At 40.3% G+C, this 23,273-nt stretch overlaps 1 protein-coding gene across 1 annotated transcript in view; it reads left to right on the top strand.

Annotated features, from left to right (window-relative positions):
• The first annotated feature begins 7,086 nt into the window (after nucleotides 1-7,086).
• The window catches only part of disp3 (dispatched RND transporter family member 3), a 72,419-nt gene continuing 56,232 nt past the window's right edge, over nucleotides 7,087-23,273 (top strand). The window contains exon 1 of the mRNA XM_048210859.1: nucleotides 7,087-7,409. The gene's annotated coding sequence lies outside the window, so the exon portion shown is untranslated. The remainder of the gene's footprint in view (nucleotides 7,410-23,273) is intronic.

Genomic DNA, 23,273 nt, shown 5'->3' with positions numbered 1-23,273 from the left:
ACCCTTTTATGTAAAAATGAGAGCCATCATCCTAAAAGATAAACATATACAGTCAATTGTCAGTCTGTTAGTCAACAGTCTTTTGTGCTTAACTTAGCAAACATATGTATCCATAAACCTACAGGCATAATTAAAAATAATGATTAGTGGTAAATGGGAAAGTTAACTGTGAGATGAAGGGCGCTTTCTTTAGAAAAAGGAAGATGCTTGTGGGCCTCTGTATCTGCGGCACACCCGCCTTCACTACGGCAGTTTCTTTAATTAAAAAGCCAGCAGGGATCTAAATGTCATCCTTCTACCAAATACTGCTGTTTAGCATCGTGAAGGATACCATATGTCTGCGTGTCTGTGTGCGTCTCAGACATGTGTGTTCAAAACAAGTTAAGCTCTATAAATGCAAAGATTTGTGTTAATGATTACGCACTTACAACTAAGGGTACGTTTACATGACAACAGTGTACTAAAAACTTTTACTTTGCATTTTTGAAACATTGTCAAAATAATCCCGTTCACACGGATCAGTGAAAACGACTAAAAATGCTGTATTATGCTGCCAGGCCAGTAGATGACTTTATCGCTTTTTAAAGAAACATTACGCACCTGCACACATTCTTATGGAAACTTGTTTTCACCACTGAATAAAAAATAAAAAAGGTAAAAAAGGTGCTTTTTATCTCACAGTTCTGACTTTTTCCTCACAACTGCAAGATACAAAGTCACAATTGTGAGTTATGTCATTTCAATATATAAACTTGCAATTGTGAGTTAAAATGTCAGAATTGCGAGATATAAACTCACAAATGTGAGAAATAAAGTCAGAATTGCAAGATTTAAACGAGTTATAAAGTCAGAATTGCAGGATATAAACTCACAATTGCAAGAAATAAAGTCAGAATTCTGACCTTTTCTCACAATTGTAAGATATATAAACTCGATAAATAATGTCAGAATTGCAAGATATAAACTCACAATTCTGACCTTTTCTCACAATTGTAAGATATACACTTGCAATTCTGACTTCTTTTCTCAGAATTGTGAGAAAAATATAAACTCACAATTGCAAGTTATAAAGTCCAATTCTGAGGAAAAAAGACTGACTATTTGTCTCAGAATTGTGACTTTATGTCTCGCCATTCTGACTTTATAACTTGCAATTCTGACTTTATATCTCGCAATTCTGACTGTACAGTATATCACACAATTCTGACTTTATATCACACAATTCTGACTTTATAACTTACAATTCTGACTTCATATCACACAATTCTGACTTTATATCACACAATTCTGACGTTATATTACACGATTCTGACTTTATATCACACAATTCCGACTTTATATATCACGATTCTGACTTTATATCACACAATTCTGACTTTATATCACACAATTCTGACTTTATATCACACAATTCTGACTTTATATCACACAATTCTGACTTTATAACTCACAATTCCGACTTTATATCACACGATTCTGACTTTATATCACACAATTCTGACTTTATATCACACAATTCTGACTTTATAACTCACGATTCCGACTTTATATCACACGATTCTGACTTTATATCACACGATTCTGACTTTATAACTCACAATTCCGACTTTATATCACACGATTCTGACTTTATATCACACAATTCTGACTTTATATCACACGATTCTGACTTTATATCACACAATTCTGACTTTATATCACACAATTCTGACTTTATATCACACAATTCTGACTTTATATCACACAATTCCGACTTTATATCACACAATTCCGACTTTATATCACACGATTCTGACTTTATATCACACAATTCCGACTTTATATCACACAATTCTGACTTTATATCACACGATTCTGACTTTATATCACACAATTCTGACTTTATATCACACGATTCTGACTTTATATCACACGATTCTGACTTTATATCACACGATTCTGACTTTATATCACACGATTCTGACTTTATATCACACGATTCTGACTTTATAACTCACGATTCCGACTTTATAACTCACAATTCTGACTTTATATCACACAATTCTGACTTTATAACTCACAATTCCGACTTTATATCACACGATTCCGACTTTATATCACACGATTCTGACTTTATATCACACGATTCTGACTTTATATCACACAATTCCGACTTTATATCACACAATTCTGACTTTATATCACACGATTCTGACTTTATATCACACAATTCTGACTTTATAACTCACAATTCTGACTTTATATCACACGATTCTGACTTTATATCACACAATTCTGACTTTATATCACACGATTCTGACTTTATAACTCACAATTCCGACTTTATATCACACGATTCTGACTTTATATCACACAATTCTGACTTTATATCACACAATTCTGACTTTATATCACACGATTCCGACTTTATAACTCACAATTCCGACTTTATATCACACGATTCTGACTTTATATCACACGATTCTGACTTTATATCACACAATTCTGACTTTATATCACACAATTCTGACTTTATATCACACAATTCTGACTTTATATCACACAATTCTGACTTTATATCACACGATTCCGACTTTATAACTCACAATTCCGACTTTATATCACACGATTCTGACTTTATATCACACAATTCTGACTTTATATCACACGATTCTGACTTTATATCACACGATTCTGACTTTATAACTCACAATTCCGACTTTATATCACACGATTCTGACTTTATATCACACGATTCCGACTTTATATCACACAATTCTGACTTTATATCACACAATTCTGACTTTATATCACACGATTCTGACTTTATATCACACAATTCTGACTTTATATCACACGATTCTGACTTTATATCACACGATTCTGACTTTATAACTCACAATTCTGACTTTATATCACACAATTCTGACTTTATATCACACAATTCTGAATTTATAACTCACAATTCCGACTTTATATCACACAATTCTGACTTTATATCACACGATTCTGACTTTATATCACACAATTCTGACTTTATATCACACGATTCTGACTTTATATCACATGATTCTGACTTTATATCACACAATTCCGACTTTATATCACACAATTCTGACTTTATATCACATGATTCTGACTTTATATCACACAATTCTGACTTTATAACTCACAATTCTGACTTTATATCACACGATTCTGACTTTATATCACACAATTCTGACTTTATATCACACGATTCTGACTTTATATCACACGATTCTGACTTTATATCACACAAGTCTGACTTTATATCACACGATTCTGACTTTATATCACACAATTCCGACTTTATATCACACAATTCTGACTTTATATCACACAATTCTGACTTTATAACTTACAATTCTGACTTTATAACTCACAATTCTGACTTCATATCACGCAATTCTGACTTTATATCACACGATTCTGACTTTATATCACGCAATTCTGACTTTATATCACACAATTCTGACTTTATAACTTACAATTCTGACTTTATAACTCACAATTCTGACTTCATATCACGCAATTCTGACTTTATATCACACGATTCTGACTTTATATCACGCAATTCTGACTTTATAACTTACAATTCTGACTTCATATCACGCAATTCTGACTTTATATCACGCAATTCTGACTTTATATCACGCAATTCTGACTTTATAACTTACAATTCTGACTTCATATCACGCAATTCTGACTTTATATCACGCAATTCTGACTTTATATCACACAATTCTGACTTCATATTACGCAATTCTGACTTTATATCACGCAATTCTGACTTCATATCACGCAATTCTGACTTTATAACTCACAATTCTGACTTTATAACTCACAATTCTGACTTTATAACTCACAATTCTGACTTCATATCACGCAATTCTGACTTTATATCACGCAATTCTGACTTTATATCACACAATTCTGACTTCATATCACACAATTCTGACTTTATATCATGCAATTCTGACTTTATATCACGCAATTCTGACTTTATAACTTACAATTCTGACTTCATATCACACAATTCTGACTTCATATCACGCAATTCTGACTTCATATCACACAATTCTGACTTTATAACTCACAATTCTGACTTTATATCACACAATTCTGACTTCATATCACACAATTCTGACTTTATATCACACGATTCTGACTTTATATCACACGATTCTGACTTTATAACTTACAATTCTGACTTCATATCACACAATTCTGACTTCATATCACACAATTCTGACTTTATAACTCACAATTCTGACTTTATAACTCACAATTCTGACTTTATAACTCACAATTCTGACTTTATATCACGCAATTCTGACTTTATATCACACGATTAAGTTTAACTGAACGTGTAACTGAACGGCCCGTTTCCTGTAAACGGCCCCCTAAGTGTTGGAGACTAGACATTCCGAAGGTTTAAAAGTAATGTGCAGCTTGTGTTTTTGTTAAAGAGCTTATATTACATAATTCTTAATGAAAAAAAGTGTTATTTGAGCTGTAAAATTTAAATAGTCCTTTTAGAGATGGGACTACTGTTCTTGGTGGGTGAGCTTCTGGTTACTGATGTAATTACTGTGGGTGGATTTCCTTCTGTGTCAGTCTCTTTCTGAAATCCTTGTGTGTATCAAATGAAAGCTGGTAGGTTTAGTGGCTTTAATCGTGACAGAAGCTTATAGTTATAACTTCTCTCAGAGAAGGTTAGTAAGATACGAGAACACATAATATGGAATGTTCCAGGTTTAAAATTCTGTTATCATTTACTCATCCTCATGTTGTCCCGTGTGAAAAAGTGGTAAAATATAGAGGTACTTTAGTATACTTTTAAAAAGAGTTCTTATTATGGAAATAATATAATTAAAATATATATATATAGTTGAGTGTGAACTGAATGTAATGTTTTCAGACACTTTATATTATGTTATGAAACTTTTATGTCATGTATTTATATTTCTAATTACACATTTGTAATGATGCACTTGCAGTTTACTAATATATACACCAATCAGGCATAACATTATGACCACCTTCCTAATACTGTGTTGGTCCCCCTTTTTCAGCTCTGACCCGTCGAGGCATGGACTCCACTATAGCAAAAAACAAGCAAAACTAGCAAAAAACACTTGCATCGCGCCTGGTGCCACATTGCGCTGGGTGTATGATAGGGCTCCTTTTCTAGATGCTGTTATATTGACGTCTAGAAACACTTACCATGGTCAGTCATGCTACTACACTATGTGATAGTTCTTCAAAAATTCTCTTTTTGTGTTCCATACAGGTTTGAAACGACATGAGGGGCAAAAGTACATGAATGAAACAAAAATGTTGTCATCATTTACTCACCCTCATGTTGTTCCAAAACTCCCTTGTAAAAGTTATTGTTGGTTTAACTTAAAGGTGCCATAGAACATCTTTTCAAAAGATGTGATATAAGTCTAAGGTGTCCCCTGAATGTGTCTGAAGTTTCAGCTCAAAATACCCCATAGATTTTTTTTTATTAATTTTTTTAACTGCCTATTTTGGGGCATCATTAACTATGCACCGATTCAGGCTGCGCGGCCCCTTTAAATCTCTCGCTCCCTGCCCTCCCGAGCTCTCGACTATAAGTGCAGTTATACAGTGCATAAACAAAGTTCACACAGCTAATATAACCCTCAAATGGATCTTTACAAGATGTTCGTCTTGCATGCATGCATCGATTCCTGTGAGTACAGTATTTATTTAGATGTTTACATTTGATTCTGAATGAGTTTGAGGCTATATGCTCTGTGGCTAACGGGCTAATGCTACACTGTTGGAGAGATTTACAAAGAATGAAGTTGTGTTTATGAATTATACAGACTGCAAGTGTTTAAAAATGAAAATAGCGACGGCTCTTGTCTCCGTGAATACAGTAATAAACAATGGTAACTTTAACCACATTTAACAGTACATTAGCAACATGCTAACGAAACATTTAGAAAGACAATTTACAAATATCAATAAGAATATCATGTAATCATGGATCATGTCAGTTATTATCGCTCCATCTGCCATTTTTCGCTATTGTTCTTGCTTGCTTACCTAGTCTGATGATTCAGCTGTGCACAGATCCAGACGTCAATACTGGCTGCCCTTGTCTAATGCCTTGAACATGGGCTGGCATATGCAAATATTGGGGTCATACATATTAATGATCCTGACTGTTACGTAACAGTCGGTGTTATGTTGAGATTTGCCTGTTTTCCGGAGGTCTTTTAAACAAATGAGATTTATATAAGAAGGAGGAAGCAATGGAGTTTGAAACTCAACATATGTCTTTTCCATGTATTGAACTCTTGTTATTCAACTATGCCGAGGTAAATTCAATTTTTGATTCTAGGGCACCTTTAAGATTTTGAGTTAATTGAAATTAAAAATGTGAGTTAATACAATAGAGATTCAACAGAAACAAAATATTATGTTATCTAAGTTGATTGACAAAAGAAAAAAAGTTGTGATAACAAATCATGAACATAATTTTTTACAATTTTTACAAAGATATTTTGTATTTTTTGTGATCAATGCTTACTAAAACTGTTTCGTTAAATATTCAGAATATCTTCTTTTGTGTTCCCCAGAAGTCATACATTTTTGGGTGAACTATATTTAATTGTCATGAAAATAATGTTACAGATTAAGATTCAATCTATTACTATTATCATGAGGTCACATTAAGTTTAAAATGTTCTCTGTTGTTGCTCGTCCAATTATTACCTCATTATTACTTGATAGCTCTTTTCTAGTCTTTCATTATCTTATATATCTCCTCAAGTGTGTGAACTGCCTCTCTCTCTTTCTCTCTAGGTAAGACCAAACCATCTTCATCTGTACAGGGGTGCACATCTTCTTAATACAACAGTATCACATTAGCCACAATGTTTTGCGTTTTGAATAAAACAAACCATTCACGTATGTTCAAACTATTAACATCGACCATGTTTTTGTCATTCTGTCTTCCCTCCCAACGACGGAATTGTACACGAACATCTCTCCGCTCTCCCCCCCTCTCTCTACAGCTGATGAATCGGCTTGGATGGAGGAATGAACAAAGCGGCGAGAGCAAGCGAGCGGACGAGTACTGCTGAGGAGAGTGGAAGAGCGCGCTCAAGTCAGTGATGCTGTCGCCCGGACAACAACATACAGTACAGACACACAAAAGAAGCGGTGCAAACAAACTGATGCCAACATAACGCAAAGCCAATCCAAAAACCCCTTAGTGACTGAAATATAACGAGTCTTGTGTTATACTAAGATTTGCTGAAGTAGTTTGTGGTGTTGTTTACATTAAGAAAAATAAGAAGTGATTTCACTGCAGCGCAGTCTCGCTGGCACAGAGGAAGTGCAAACCTTCACGTCCATCCAGAGTGACTCAGGTAAGACTCTTTTTAATTCACTTCAGCCTTATTCAGTTTAAAACTAAACAGGTTGGTATGATTGCAATCAGCCAAAACACTCAAATTAGACAAGATGAAAGAGTACAGAAAGTGTTCAGTTGTTCTCAAACCTGGATCACAAAGGTGTGATGTTTTCATCTCATCCAGCATCTCCAAAGCTGCTTCTCATCACTTTCCATATCACTTTTCATTGACTTGTATTATTTTATAGTAAGCTAATGACATTTACCTAAAATCTAACCTTTCTGCATTTATATATTTTCATAAACATTATATTTAGAATGTTTATCCAACCTTATTGAAGGGAACCATTGGCTGGCCCCCATTATGCAGGTGATTTCTGGTTTTATGTTTGTGGAGACATTGGGTCCATAGAAAGTTCTTTAAAAACAGACACTGCACATCTCCAGATCTGCAAACTCTCTCTCTCATGCAGAATCATTCATCCAGCATGATCTAATATACGCTGTGGACATCCGTAAGCAAGCGCTGGCAGTGTGCTCCAATCGGTTTATCTCTCATTCCCCTGCCACACACACATTCACACTCTCACGCTGCATTCGATAACATTTAATAGACCTACAAGAGGCAGATTTTTCTCTGCCTAGCTTTGCCTCCTGTACGTCTCTGTCGTTACGTCTCTTGGAAACAGACGGGTGGGTATTTATACTTGTGAACTTTCCTGATTTGGAGAGAGACTGGTGGAATGAGTCACTGTTGTTCAGTCATAAAAGACGGCCGTTCCAGTCACCGTCAAGATTGATGCTTGTTTAAACTGTGGTGTTGCGCACTTCACACTTCAGTGGGGAAAAGGAGAGTGAGATTCATACATGAGGTGGTGAAGGGGGGTGAGGAAAAAGGTGAGCAGAGGCAGGTGAAGAAAGAAGGAAACAAGGATGGGGAGGGGGGCTTGACTATTTTTAGCTTCCATCTGATGAGAAGGTTATATAGTCTGCCACATAGACGTGAGATTCGGTTTATGTGCACATATAAACACAACACCTTGGAAATGCTTGGGACAGTATTACGAAACATTTTGTATAATTTAAAACAATGAGGTTTTTGCATCAGTCTTATTACATTAATATTGAACGTTGCTGCTGCTTTATTGAATTTCCTTTATGAAGGGACTTCACTGTGCAAAAATCGATGTTTAAAACATCAGCATCCATAAACTCAAGTAGTCTACCACTGTGGAAAATGTTCAGGTAGTTGTGCAGATTGATTCTTTTAAAACTGAATATATTTTATATAAATGCCTTGAGGGTCATTTCTGATGCATTATGGATGGTCAGATGGATTGATGGTATATTTGATCATGTGCAAATCCACAAGTTGAAACTTTGACAAAAATGTTATTAATGTTCACAGTGGCATGGTTTCATCTCCCTCGGGAAGATCAGACACATACATTTAAATCAGTTTGTACTGGAAGTGTGTCCTTTAAAAGGATAGTTCACCCAAAAATGACAATGATCAACAATGATTTATGGCTCAGGTCGTTCCAAACCTTTATTACTTTCTTTTCTGGAAGACAAAAGAAGATGTTTAGAAGAATATTCCTGCTGCTCTTTTCCATACATGAAAGCATATATTGTAACCAGTGGTTTTCAAGCTCCAAAAATCAGCATATCAGTATTACAATTAGGGCTGGGTAGAGATACAAATTTCATGATTCGGTTTGATTTTAATTCACAAGCTTGGGATTCGATTAAATTCCATATCAATTACTTTAGATATATATGAGATACAGTACATGACAAATTTTCTCAAGGAAAAAAGTCGGTGCATTAACAAAATCTCCTAAATCAAAATCAGCCAGTCACAAGCACTAATCACACGGTTAGCCAGTCCATTCAAAATAACTGCCTTACGCAACCCTAATACACATGAGGGGAAATACTAGAAACATAGTCATTCTGCCATCTACACCAGCAGTAATGGAAAATAAAAATAGTATCCCGGACGAGCCCCCATTAAATGTTACGATCTTTAAAGATCTAGGGAATGGAATGAAACATTTAGATATCACACTTTTTTTTTATTATGGGAGGCGCACTACAAATTTTTGCTCATTCATTACCTGAAAACAGCATACACTAAAAGATTGATTCTTGGGATTTAAGAATTGATTTCCGTTCATAAAAATGAGAATCGAATAAAATTGAGAAATCAATATTTTTTTAGCCAGCCCTAATTATAATTGTGGTCTATATATGACTCTTCTGAAGCTATACAGTAGTTTCTTTAAAGGAACCAACTGAGGTAAACATTTACAGTGAATAACAGCTTAAAGGGACAGTTCACCCAAAAATGAAAATTATCATAATTTACGCACCATCATTTTGATACAAAAACCTGTATGACTTTCTGTCTTCTCTGGAATACAGAAGAAGATGTTTTTTTTTGTCCATACAAATTATAATGATCACCTAGGGCTGCACAATTAATCACAAATAAATTGCACGCGATTTGGCAAAGCCTGCGATTATTTTATGTGCAGCTTGTCAGAGCTGTACGGCTCTGTGATCAGTAGTAAATGCTTCTCATCTGAAAGCCAAGAGGGCACTCTCGCGCAGAAACTGCAAATATGCTCTGCTGCTGAAGTAGAACACGTCATTCCAGGAAATCCCAAACTATCACTGTAGCTGAATAAACAGACGATTGAAACGGTTTGATTGATTAAACATGACTAATAAACACACGACTGCCTTATTCTGTGTGAGAAGCCACATCATCTCACAGAGGGATGCTCAAGTGTCGTTATGAAGTGAGTTTGGAGTAAAAACATGTTATTAAATGTTGTCTTTTGTTGGACAAGATGTTAATAAATGATTCTCATGTCTTGAAAGATGTTTGACGCGTGTTGTTTTTTCAAATGTACATTATAAGTGACTTAAGCTACCAGTGCTTTCAGATGGATTAGCATTTGCAAAAATAATCGCAGCCTTTGCGATTTCATAATCGCACTAAGCAAAATCGTTCAAGCGTGATTTTATTTTTCTAATTGTCTGATTAATCGTGCAGCCCTATGATCACCAAAACTGGTTACCAACATTCTTCAAAATTTGGAAGGTTTTGGAATTTGGAAGGTTTGGAATGGCATAAGGGTGAGTAAATAATGGCAGATTTTTCATTTTGGTGTAGACTATCACTTTACATTTCAGTCTGTTCCTCTTTAGAAGAGTTTGCCATTTTAGTGCTGTTCATTTTTGGGAGCTCATATTCCCTTTGACTTTTAATGTATGGTAAAAGGCAGCTTGAACATTCTACAAAATATATTCTTATGTGTTCCATGGGAAAAAATCATACAGGTTTGGAGCGACATGAGGATGAGTAAAAGATGACAATCTAAATCTCTTTGTGTGGCCCTTTGAGAATTTTCTGCATGAACAGAATTAGAAATACATTCTGTTATATAAAGAGATTTAAAAAAAATTATGCTAATGTGGTTAAGTGTTTTAAATTAAAAGTAAACAATAACAGTGTTTCAATACTCTGAGCTAACATCAATTCCAGTAAGTAATCCCACCTCTGTTCTGAAAATGCCAACAAAATCCCTGGTTAATATTTGTTTGCAGACTATAATAGTTACACCTAATCTAAATATCTGCATATTTGTGATTTTAATTCCTAAGGGTGGTTCAGCTGTTCTTGGCCTCCAACTCTGATAGCAATTTAAAAGTGAAATCATCCTGCTTCAGGTGTTTAGTTTAGGTGGTTATTGATGATCATCCTGAGGGACATTAGAGGCAAAACAGAAGAAGACAGAATACTGCTTCCCTGATTTAAAATAGCATGTTGTTGAATATGGCAATGTTAATGTATTTGGACTATTGGTAGACTAGATCTGTTATGCTGCTGCTGCTGTAGATTATTGCTGCTGCAGAGCAAGTATGGACGTGCTGCTGCCAGTAGATACACAGACATGCTGCTGTGAGCATGTAAGATATGCTGCTGCTGCATAAATAGACGCATAAATCCCATAGCAGATCTAAGCAGGTGGAGCTGGGGAGGTGGAGGGTTTCAGAGGAAATCTGATAGCGTGCTTAAGGACTAGCTTACAGCAATTTCAGCAATAGCTTTTTCACAAGCCAATAAAATCCTGATGGATTCTGCCCACATTATTGCCTTCACAATATGCTGTTCATCTATCAGAATAGCATAGAATAACATAATATTTGTGCAGAATATTATATGTAGTACGCACTTTGCAAAATGGAGCACATTGCATTGGGCACTGTATTGCAAAAGTCATTGCCTCTGACTTGACCTTAGCTGCAATTGTTATCTCTTTCTTGCCTCATTAATGATCAGATTCAAATAGATTCAAAACGTGTTTTTAAGTCATAGACAATAGCTGCCTCTACTGAGTTAAACAAGCAACATGGTGAGGTCATGTGTAGTATCCTACTTTGAAATGTGTATTTTTGTATAATGTATTCTGTTTTGCAAACTTTTTTACATAGCAATAAGCATACAGTCTACATTTTCATCAGACATCGATCATGTTGCCCTCTCACCATGTTTGATTCAGCAACTCTGTGTCTCTGTTATCTTTGCTTTGCTTTAATTATTTAAAACACTGCAGCAGCGAACAGTGAACTCCCAGATAACCTTAGATATTTCTGTGCCTTTTATCACGTGGAAAAAACTACTCTTCAAAAGCAGAACTTCTGTGATATGAAAGAAAAAAATATGCTCGGTCTGTCAATGTAGGGCTCTCTGCGGGGCCGCAACCTTGACAGAGATTTGATTCTACACCATCCATCAGTCTGCTATGGCCCGAGGTTTCTCTCATAATGCTGAAAGATTCATTTTAACCTTTTGGAGAAACGACTAGAGCTCTCAGATCTGAAGCAGTGGGACACTCCAGCAAACTCCTCTGAAAACAGCCTGAGAGTCTCCATCATGAACAGAGAGCAGATACAGCATTGTTAGTCACGGCCTCAGGTGGAAAGCCCACATACTGTCTGATGCATATTCAAAAATGGCAACAGCTGTCTCAAAATGGCACACTCCAGTCTGATTGGCTGGCTGTATGCAAGTTCCAGTAGTTGTTATGCACAGTGTTTATCAGTTCATCGAGAAACAAAAGTTCAAAAGCCGTTACACTGCTTCCAAAAGCCGAACTAGGTCATGCTCAAAATCTAAACCTAACATTTACATTTTTTTGAGTTCTTGACTCAATTCTAAAGAAAAAAAGGAAGAAAAAAAAAAAAACCTTTATGCCAAAAAGGTTCTATATCTATTTAATTCATAAAATGTAATTACAATTAAAAATTAATTAAAACAAAATTAATTACAACTAGATCCATAAAATGATCCCATGATGGGTACCCCTAAAAGGTTCTATATATACCCATCGGGCATAACATTATGACCACCTTCCTAATATTGTGTTGGTCCCCCTTTTGCTGCCAAAACAGCCCTGACCCGTCGACGCATGGACTCTACTAGACCCCTGAAGGTGTGCTGTGGTATCTAACCCAGTCATCTAACCATCACAATTTGGCCCTTGTCAAACTCAATCAAATCCTTACGCTTACCCATTTGTCCTGCTTCTAACACATCATCTTTGAGGACAAAATGTTCACTTGCTGCCTAATATATCCACCCACTAACAGGTGCCGTGATGAAGAGATAATCAGTGTTATTCACTTTACCTGTTAGTGCTCATAATGTTATGCCTGATTGGTGTATGGAGCATCTGACAGAACCCTTTAAGCTTCTATATAGAACCTTTTCTTCTTAGAGTGTATACTTCTGTTTTTATGCATATGCTAGGTTGTGCATACAGTGCACGTGATGTAAATTTCATCATTAGCCTATTACATGTACTGTATGCACACAGCCCAGTTTGTTAACCATGTGTACTCTGTATGCTCAACTCTCATATGTGCGCTAATGAGTTGGTCTACAAAGTGGCTAAGCCCGTTATTTCACAGTTGAAAAATAAGTGGAACAACAAACTACTGAAAACGCAACTAAATGCAACTAAATCTGTTTTAATGAGCGCTTGTGAGAGGAGCTCATGAGATACACACACTTTAAAGGGGCTATATGTAAGAATTTTAATGTATTAATGGCTTTTTTATTGCCAATGTGTACAGCTTGTAATGAAACTTAAAGGGGACATATCATGAAAATCTGACTTTTTTGTGTTTAAAGTCCCACTGTAGTCAATAATTTTATCCCTAAAAAATCATCTTTGATCACCAAAATGACATATTTAAAGGGGTGGTTCAATGCAATTTTCTCATTTTTTAACTTTAGTTAGTGTGTAATGTTGCTGCTTGAGCATAAACGGTATCTGTTACCGCGTAACAGCGCTGAAAGTTCAATGCAAACGGAGAAATTGTCTTTTAAAGTTATGGTAGTTTGGTCATCTGGGTCTGATTCGGGCTCACTTTGATACAGCAATATAGACGGCATTATTTACATTTCCAACGAAGCCCACGTAACTGGTAACAACTAATGGTAAGGGGCGTGGCGTTTCCGGATGCTTCAGCGAATCATGATGACTCTGGATACACTGGGCCAGCTAACCAATCTGAGCACATTGCGTATCTCGGAGGGAGTGGCTTCATAGAAGCAGGAAGTCAAACGAGCCGTTCATATGACAGTGGAAACAGAGGTGTAGAATAAAGGTAAAATATATGAAAAATACAGCGTTTTCAAAAAAAAAAAAAACCCGAAGCATTAAGACATGTTAAACTGCACTCCAAAAACACAATCAAGCCTAGAAAAAAAACACTGAACCACCCCTTTAAATGTTTTTTTTTCCTGTTAAAAAAACTTCATGCCTTAATTCATGCCTTCATGCCTTGATTGTAACTCTACACCCTTGCTTCATTTAGTCAGATCTATGAATATGATAATTAGCCCCACCTCCACTCACTCACTCGAGCTCAGAGATCCACTCGCTCAACTTACAGAGGTAAACGCTGCACAATGATATCACTCTTTACAACGTTGGACACATAACAGTAAGTAATATGATTAGCCTTTTGCTTGACTATGTTATCAGCAGCAGCTCATTTGCATTTAAAGGGACAAACACAAAAACAGCATGTTTTTGCTAACACCCAAGTAGGGGCAAATTTGACAAGCTATAATAAATGATCTGTGGTGTATTTTGAGCTGAAACTTCACAGACACATTCTGGGGCCACCAGAGACTTATATTACATCTTGTGAAAAGGGGCATAATAGGTCCCCTTTAAAAATGAGACCTTCCTCACCTTCCTACATTGTCTATGAAAGCCTGTACACTGATTTTTATGTGAAGGACTTGAGTCATATTTGGCAATTACCAATTAAAAATTTTAATTACCTTATATGTCGACATGATGCCAGTGAGTTGCAGAGCTGATGCAAATATATTCACATCACTATGATCAGACGCAAGGGTTTCTGAATTCTACATACAGCCCCTTTAAACTCTAGTTTCAATATTTAGTTTTATTGCTCATAAATTCTGGAGAAAAATGGAACAGACACTGGACAAGGAATACATGGTTTCGACCACCTGTGTTCGTGCACACTATTAAAGTATACCTTGAAAGGCTGTACATTCGGCTGTGCACAAATGCTAAGCATTTGCGTCAAAATATACTTAGGGATTTACTCTCCGTCTAGCACATAGTGTGTAAGCGTTTCAAAGCATACTCCACTGACCATGAGCGTGGACATAACATTTGGGCTGCACATGGACTATATGTGCGGAGATCAGCAGACTGCTGATGGCAAAAAATACTGAACCAGACTGGGAAGTATACAAAAGAAGTATACAGTACTTTTGTCTCACTGTTTTATTCAGCATTTTGCACATACGCACAGCATTTTTAAGATGCCATGTACAGGCAAAATACTTTTTAAAATGTGTCTGTCCTTTTTCATTCATCATCGTCAATTGTACGATAGAGCAGCGTCTCACGTTTTTAAAGACAAGAATACATTCTATATGCATGGCCCCTTAATGCTGATAGTCTGGTTATGCAAGAGTCGACAAAACAGAATAGCATCCCTGTTTCACAAAATGACTTTTTTGCATTTTCTGGCAAAAAAACTCAGCAATTGGGTTAAATGTTTGCCTAACTGTTGTTTAAAAATTACTGTATGGCTTGCTTAAAGTCAGAGACATAATTACTAGAGGCAACAATAATAATCAAAATGTGAACATTTATTAATAAGCAATTTATTAAATGTTTATTGTATTGTATTGCATTCATTATTATTAATTAAACTTATTAATTCATGTTCATTTATTAAACATATTAATAAATGTTAATATCCAACGTAGTTGAGTTAAATAAAACTACCCAGCAGGTTGGGCAAACATTTAACCCAATTGTTGAGTTAAAACAATCCATTCGCCAGGTTTGTCCATTTTCAACCCAACTTGGGTTGTCTTTAACCCAGCATTTTTTTTAGAGTGAAAGATGCAACAAAATATGACAGAAATGTAGGACTGCTTACTAGACACTTTTAGTGAGCGACTGTTACCTTAAATATCTAGGTTCGTTGGTACCGAAACATCTCAAAATCTGCCAAGCCTCTATCTTTTTCTGTCAATCACAAATGTTAATGTAGTTCTGTGACAGACAGAGAGCATGCTGGGCTTACACAGTGTAGCAAAAATCACAATGCCACGGGAGACGGTACCTCACAACCTCACCAAACACAACATTGTGGTCCAGCTGATAACAGCTCATCCCCACGCTGTCAATCAACAGCTGAATCTATTTAGATATCACCACTTGCACAGCAGGCAGGGAAAAAGAAATAACTAGAATCCCACCTCTCTTGGAATGAATGCGTTTTATCACTGTATTGAACTACAGCTGTAAGCTACTGCACCGTAAATATTACATTCTCTTTATTTCCTAGATGGAGAAGGATATTAAAACAGTTCTGGATGAAACCATGGACAGTACAGAGTCTGTACTTTTTCGTAATAGTTTGGCAAAAGCGCTTTTGGGTCAATTTAGGTCAACTGAGTATTTTCATAGCTGAATAAAGTGGATCATGACTGCGGCATCAAGGCAAATAGCGTAAAATTGAACAGTGACACTGAATGTTTACCGAAGCATAAAAAATGGACTACTTTTTGAAAGTAGTCCATTTTTTATGCTTCGGTAAACATTATAGTTTCCAAAAAGTTTCCTCTAGACCAGGCCAGGGTTATTATTGTATACTACAACAAAACCATCATTAACAAACTAAATGAATAGAATTACAAACAGTGGTTGAAAAATGAACTGAAATAATATTATCATTTGTTAACATTAGTTAACTACAGTATATTAGCTAACATAAACTAACAATGAAAAATACTTCTAAAGCATTTATTATTCTTAGTTGATGTTAATAATTTATAATACATTATTAAAACAAAAGTTGTATCGTTTAATATTGTTTAATGGACCTGAGCTAACATGAACTAACAATTAACAATTGTATTTTTATTAACTTACCTTACCTAACTAACAAAGTAAATACTGTAATGTATTGCTTATTGTTAGTTAATGTTAGTTAATGCATTAAACGTAACTAATGAAACCTTATTGTAAAGTTTTACCTTGTTTTCTAATCATTTTTCATCACATGATGAAATTTTTATGTTTTTTATTTTCTTTTTTAAATTTTGACAGTGTTTGCAAATAAAGTTCAAGTTCTTGTTTAAAGGTACACGATAAACAGTTTGCTGTTAAGAATAGAACTGCATGCATTTTGTGGAAGAACATCGTTTTGGTTGTGCATCTGCTTTGCATGGCTGTGCGGATGAATATTGTTCTTATGACTAAAAAAAGAGAGAGAGATTATCTATCTGCTCATAAACATTCACTAGTACTAGGCTTAAGAGATATAAGCAGCTTAGTTGGAAAGGTTCTCAAGCTGAGTAGCTGAAGACGTTACTGTAGCTTTACCCATTCATAGACACAGTACTTCCTTGAAAATTCCAGCAGAGCGCTAAAACAACCGTAATGAAATGACCCTTCACAACAGATAATGCTTTACACTGAACTCTATTAGACTCTATTAAACTCTGTCTAGAGCTATATATGGCAATTTATCTCTTCAGTGAAATACCTCACCTGTTGAGTAATAAAAACTCCATCTCCACATCACTTTTACAACATTTCAAATCCCTCAGTTCTCATCATCTCCAAAAAGCCAAGCCAATGTTGATTCTTGTTTTATTGCAAGCAGAGTAAAAAATGGGTGATTCCCCTGAGGTTGGAGATTTAGCTTTTTTATGTCAGCCTTTCTTGCTTGTTGTGACAGCTAACCTTTGCCACTCCCACACCACACACATCAAAGCAGCCAGAGAAACTTTTGTCTCTTTACAGATATGACAAGACAAGCACGGGCGAGTGACGTATGTAATTTCCGCGAAAACCATCCTGCTAAGTCTAAAATATAAACACTTATAATAGGCTTACCACAGTGAATCAGGGTAAGACAAAAACACATTTTGGATGAAAGATTGATGATGTGTTGACATTATTTAAATTTTGCCAATTTTGAACAACAGCAACAAAAAACCTAATATCCTCGCCATTGTGTAAGCTGCGACTGCTACCAAATCATTCAGGGCTGCGTTCCCATTCAGTCGGTCACGTTCGACGTACGTCGGACAGACCGACGAATAGGAATCTCGCTAGAGAGGCCAATCTACTTCGAGTGTAACTAAAACGAGCCAATGCACATTGGCATGCAATCATATGCATCAGCTGCTCGCCTCGCAGCGCGGGTATATAATGAGCAGCAGGTGCGTTGCAGCTTCAGCTTTTCGCTTCGGAGCCGAACGGTGTTTGTTCCTGTTCTCTGCAAGCGAGTGTCTGCTAGAAGACGAGTCAAGCTTTTTGGTTGAACTTCTCTTTTTTTCCGAGTGCAGGCGAACAGCACAGCAGCAGGGTTGAAGTCCTCTCTTTTTCTGTTTTTGTTTCGTTTGCCGTTTTTGAGCAAATAGCTGTTTTGACAGCGTCGGAAGGCTGTTCTCACGGCCGGTACGGTGCGCTTTTGAGCGCTGAAAAGCCGTTTTTACGGCTGGTAAGAGTAAGCGCCTTCAAAGAGAGAGAGAGAGAGAGCACACAACAGGCTGCACACAATCCCTGTCTGTGTTGCGGCGGCCGTTCCCCTGCGTGCTTCAGCACTTTTAAAAGAGTAAAGTCCCTGAAAGAGCTTACACAAGTAGATTCGCGTCTTTTTAAAGATGACATCCTGCTTGTGTTTCTGGATGCGGTCGTTCCTGTCCTCACTGACGGCCACGATCACTGTTTCACATGTCTGGGCGCGTGTTGAAATGATGTTCGTGGGTGTTTCATGTTTTCATATGAGAACATGATCACGTCGACACGCCGGTCGTGACTCTTCTTTCTCTGGGAAGCTTGAGTCCCCTCTGTTGTTGGCCAGCTGCCGCTTGTGTGTAAAAGCACAGCCGCGGGTCTGCCCTACACTCTGGGAAGACCGTGGAGATCAGCGAGAGCAAACCTCTCGCTCCTCTGCGTGTCGTGTGCCGTCGAGCTGCCGGGCTGCAGCGCGGGTTGTCATGGCAACCCAGCGCTCGCTCGGCGCTCTAGATGCGCGGTTCCCTTGCATAATCTCCATTGTAGCGCCCTCTCTGGTGCACCAGAAGAGGTCTACTTTGCTGATATGGCTTGGGTGACATGAGGTTGAGGGGTTCCTTCGGGGAACCAACCCCCTAGGGCCCCTCCCTCTCTAGTGCATTGCAAGCTGTGCAGTTTCTGGATTGGATTGCTGGTCCTTCTCATAGGGGAACCTAGCATTTCATTCAGAGCTCCAGCTGAGGGACAGACGTCGATTGCAGCATCGGAGAGAGTGCTGTTATGCTCTGGAAATGAGGGTGATGCTGCCCACTGTAATGGTGTGTGCTTATGCTGACTCAGATTCGGAGTTTACAACCATGCTTTCCTGGGTCTTCCAGAAGTTTTTCCTCTCTCACTACCCTCTTGGTTGGGGTGGCTGTACACAGACCACACCCACCCTGCATGTGAGGCCAAGGCACTCTTTTTGCATGAGGGTAGTTCTGTGCTGGGGTTGAGCTGTGCTTGTTGACTAACCGTGATCAAAGTCACGGCGCAGGCCCTCAGCCAGACGATGTCCACCTCAGTGGTACAGAAGTGCCCCCTGGCTTACCTTGTGAGGTGCGAGAGGTTGTCAAGCTAAATGCTTTCTCAATGCTCCCATCTTACGAGGTGGCCTTTTCGGTGACACTGTCGAGGACTGAGCCCAGCGGTTCTCCTCAGTTAGTAGCGGATCGGGGAGCTTCCCATGACAAACCATTGAGTTCCTCTTGGGCCGCCCCTCGGTCTGCTCGTCGCCAAGGGTGTCATCCCCTGCAAGAAACTCTGGCCCAGCAGGCTCTGCTGTGTCCATTGCGGGGAGATGACGCCTCCCGTCTCTGCAGCTGTTTAAGTGGTTGGTGAGAATCACCCCTGAGACGGGCGACCCAGAGATGGGTGGGGATTCTCTTCCACCCCTGGAGGAGGGCCGGGTGGTAAATCCTTTTATTGGGTTTGTTTCTGTTCCGCCACTGACCCAAGAGGCAGCGGTACCCAAAATTAAAAGAGCAGTTCCTCCATTTCCAGGTCTGAAGAGGGTTTGGAGAGCAGTGGGAGGAGAAAAACCTCACCACTCTCATCCCCCTCTTCTGTCGCCAGCGGACAGCAGCGAGCAGCGGGCAGCCAAAGCCTCGACTGCTCCCTCTGTCCATCCGTGGAACCGGGTAAGTGTTGCCTAGCACACTGTGACGCCGCTTCGGGCCGCCTCACAAAGAGAGCCCCCCGAGCCGCGTCCCTGTGTTCCGCCCCGCTGCAGGTACGCCAGTGGTCCCTTTGGTCCCGCTTGTACGGTCTCTGCGAGCCTGGTTAGCGCTCCCCAGTCTGTCTCGCTGGCTCATTCGGACCATCAGGCTCGGCTATGCGATTCAGTTCGCCCGGCATCCCCCCCAAGTTCAGGGACGTCCTCTTCACTACAGTGAAAGATGTCGTTGCCCCTGTCTTGCGTGCGGAGATCGCAGTCCTACTGGCGGAGGACGCGATAGAGCCGGCCCCTCCAGCCGATATGAGGTCAGGGTTCTACAGTCCCTACTTCATTGTACCCAAAAAGAGCGGTGGGTTACGACCGATCTTGGACCTGCGAGTTTTGAATCGGAGCCTGTACAAGCTACCGTTCAAAATGCTGACGCAGAAGCGCATTTTTGAGTGCATCCGTCCCCGAGATTGGTTTGCAGCGATCGACCTGAAGGACGCGTACTTCCATGTCTCGTTTCTTCCGCGACACAGGCCATACCTGCGCTTTGCGTTCGAAGGTCGAGCATATCAGTACAGAGTCCTACCCTTCGGGCTGGCTCTGTCTCCCCGTGTCTTTACGAAAGTCGTAGGGGGAGCCCTTGTTCCCATGAGAGAACAGGGTGTTCGCATTCTCAACTACCTCGACGACTGGCTCTTTCTAGCACAGTCCCGGGGTTAGTTGTGCGAACACAAGGATTTGGTGCTCAGACACCTCAGCCAGTTGGGTCTTCAGGTCAACTGGGAAAAGAGCAAACTCTCCCCTGTGCAGAGGATCTCTTTTCTCGGTATGGAGCTGGATTCGGTCGAACAGATAGCACGCCTCACAGAGGAACGTGCTCAGTCGGTGTTGAACTGCCTGAATACGTTCAATGGCAGGACAGCGGTCCCACTGAAATTCTTTCAGAGGCTCCTGGGGCATATGGCGGCCGTGGCGGCAGTAACCCCGCTTGGTCTGCTTCATATGAGACTGCTTCAACACTGGCTTCACGGCCGAGTCCCGAGATGGGCGTGGCAACGCGGCACGTTCCGGGTGCTAATCACTCAGGAGTGCCGCCAAGCCTTCAGTCCGTGGTCGGACCCTTTGTTTCTCCGGGCAGGAGTGCCCCTAGAACAAGTGTCCCGGCATTCTGTGGTATTCACAGATGCTCCTGCCACCGGCTGGGGTGCCACGTACAACGGGCATGCAGTGTCAGGGGTTTGGACGGGACCCCATCTGCATTGGCACATCAATTGCCTCGAGTTGCTAGCAGTACGTCTTGCTCTGAGCCGCCTCAAAGGGCCGCTACGGGGCAAGCATGTACTGGTCCGTACGGACAACACTGCGACCGTTGCGTACATCAACCATCAAGGTGGTCTACGCTCCCGTCGCATGTCGCAACTCGCCCGCCATCTCCTCCTCTGGAGTCAGAAGCGTCTGAGGTCGCTTCATGCCATTCTTGTCCCTGGTGTGCTCAGCCATGTGGCCATGCGAGTGGCGACTCCACCCCCAGAGTTTGGAGAGGTTTGGAGAGGCTCAGGTAGACCTGTTTGCCTCACCGGAAACCTCCCACTGCCAGTTGTTTTACCCCCTGTCCGAGGGAACACTCGGGACAGACGCACTGGCACTCAGCTGGCCCCGGGGCCTTCGCAAATATGCGTTTCCCCCAGTGAGCCTACTTGCACAGACCCTGTGCAAAGTCAGGGAGGACGAGGAGCAGGTCCTCTTAGTTGCGCCCTATTGGCCCAACCAGACCTGGTTCCCAGAACTTTCACTCCTTGCGACAGCCCTCCCTGGCCCATTCCTCTGAGGAAGGACCTTCTTCTCAGAGACGGGGCACTCTTTGGCACCCGCGTCCAGACCTCTGGAAACTCCATGTCTGGTCCCTGGACGGGACGCGGAGGTTCTAGGTGACTTACCCCCTGAGGTACTTAACACCATCACTTCGGCACTTGCACTGTCTACGAGACGTGCTTATGCCTCGAAGTGGAACCTGTTCGTCGAGTGGTGCTCTTCTCGCCGAGAAGACCCCCGAGGATGCTCGATCGGAGTCGTGCTTTCCTTCTTGCAGCAAGGGTTGGAGCGTAGGCTGTCCCCCTCCACCCTCAAAGTCCATACTGCTGCTATCTTCGCTTACCACGACCACATAGATGGCAAATCTGTTGGTCAGCACGACCTGGTCGTCAGGTTCCTTAGGGGGGCGAGACGGTTAAATCCTCCTCGTCCCCCCTCCATACCCTCTTGGGACCTCACTCTGGTGCTAAGAGCACTTCAGATTGCTCCCTTTGAGCCTTTGCAATCGGCAGACTTAAAGATTCTGTCTATGAAGACTTTGCTGCTGGTTGCATTGGCCTCCATCAAGAGGGTAGGGGACCTGCAGTCATTTTCGGTCAACGTATCGTGCCTGGAGTTCGGGCCGGGTGATAGCCACGTGGTACTAAGACCCCGGCCTGGCTATGTGCCCAAGGTTCCTACCACTCCCTTCAGGGACCAGTTGGTGAGCCTGCAAGCGCTGCATGGAGGAGGCAGACCCAGCCCTGGCTTTGCTCTGTCCAGTTCGCGCTTTGCGACAGTACATAGACAGAACCCAAAGCCTCAGGACCTCAGACCAGCTCTTTGTCTGTTATGGAGGCCAGCAGAAGGGAAAGGCTGTCTCCAAGCAGAGGATGGCCCACTGGATAGTGGATGCCATCGCCCTGGCTTACCAAGCTCAGGGCGTGCCCTGCCCGCTCAGGTTGCATGCTCACTCCACGAGAGGTGTCGCATCCTCCTGGGCGCTGGCTTGTGGCGCCTCGCTGACAGACATTTGTAGAGCTGCGGGCTGGGCGACACCTAACACGTTCGCTAGATACTATAGCCTTCGTGTCGAGCCGGTCTCCTCCCGTGTTCTCACCACAGGTCAGAGGCACGGAGAGGCCCCGGCTTAGTGTCGGCTTGCTGCGCTACATGCGCTTCTTTTCTCCAGAGAGTCCCTACAAGGCAGACCCTGTCAAGTCCTCCGATATCCCTTCGGCAGCCGACGTGGCGGAGCGAGAGGTGTCGCATC

This window comes from Megalobrama amblycephala, linkage group LG12 (genome assembly GCF_018812025.1).
Source record: "Megalobrama amblycephala isolate DHTTF-2021 linkage group LG12, ASM1881202v1, whole genome shotgun sequence".
NCBI classification, from domain to species: domain Eukaryota; kingdom Metazoa; phylum Chordata; class Actinopteri; order Cypriniformes; family Xenocyprididae; genus Megalobrama; species Megalobrama amblycephala.
Note: the sequence above shows the minus strand (reverse complement) of the source record. Positions and strands in the feature narration are given on the sequence as shown.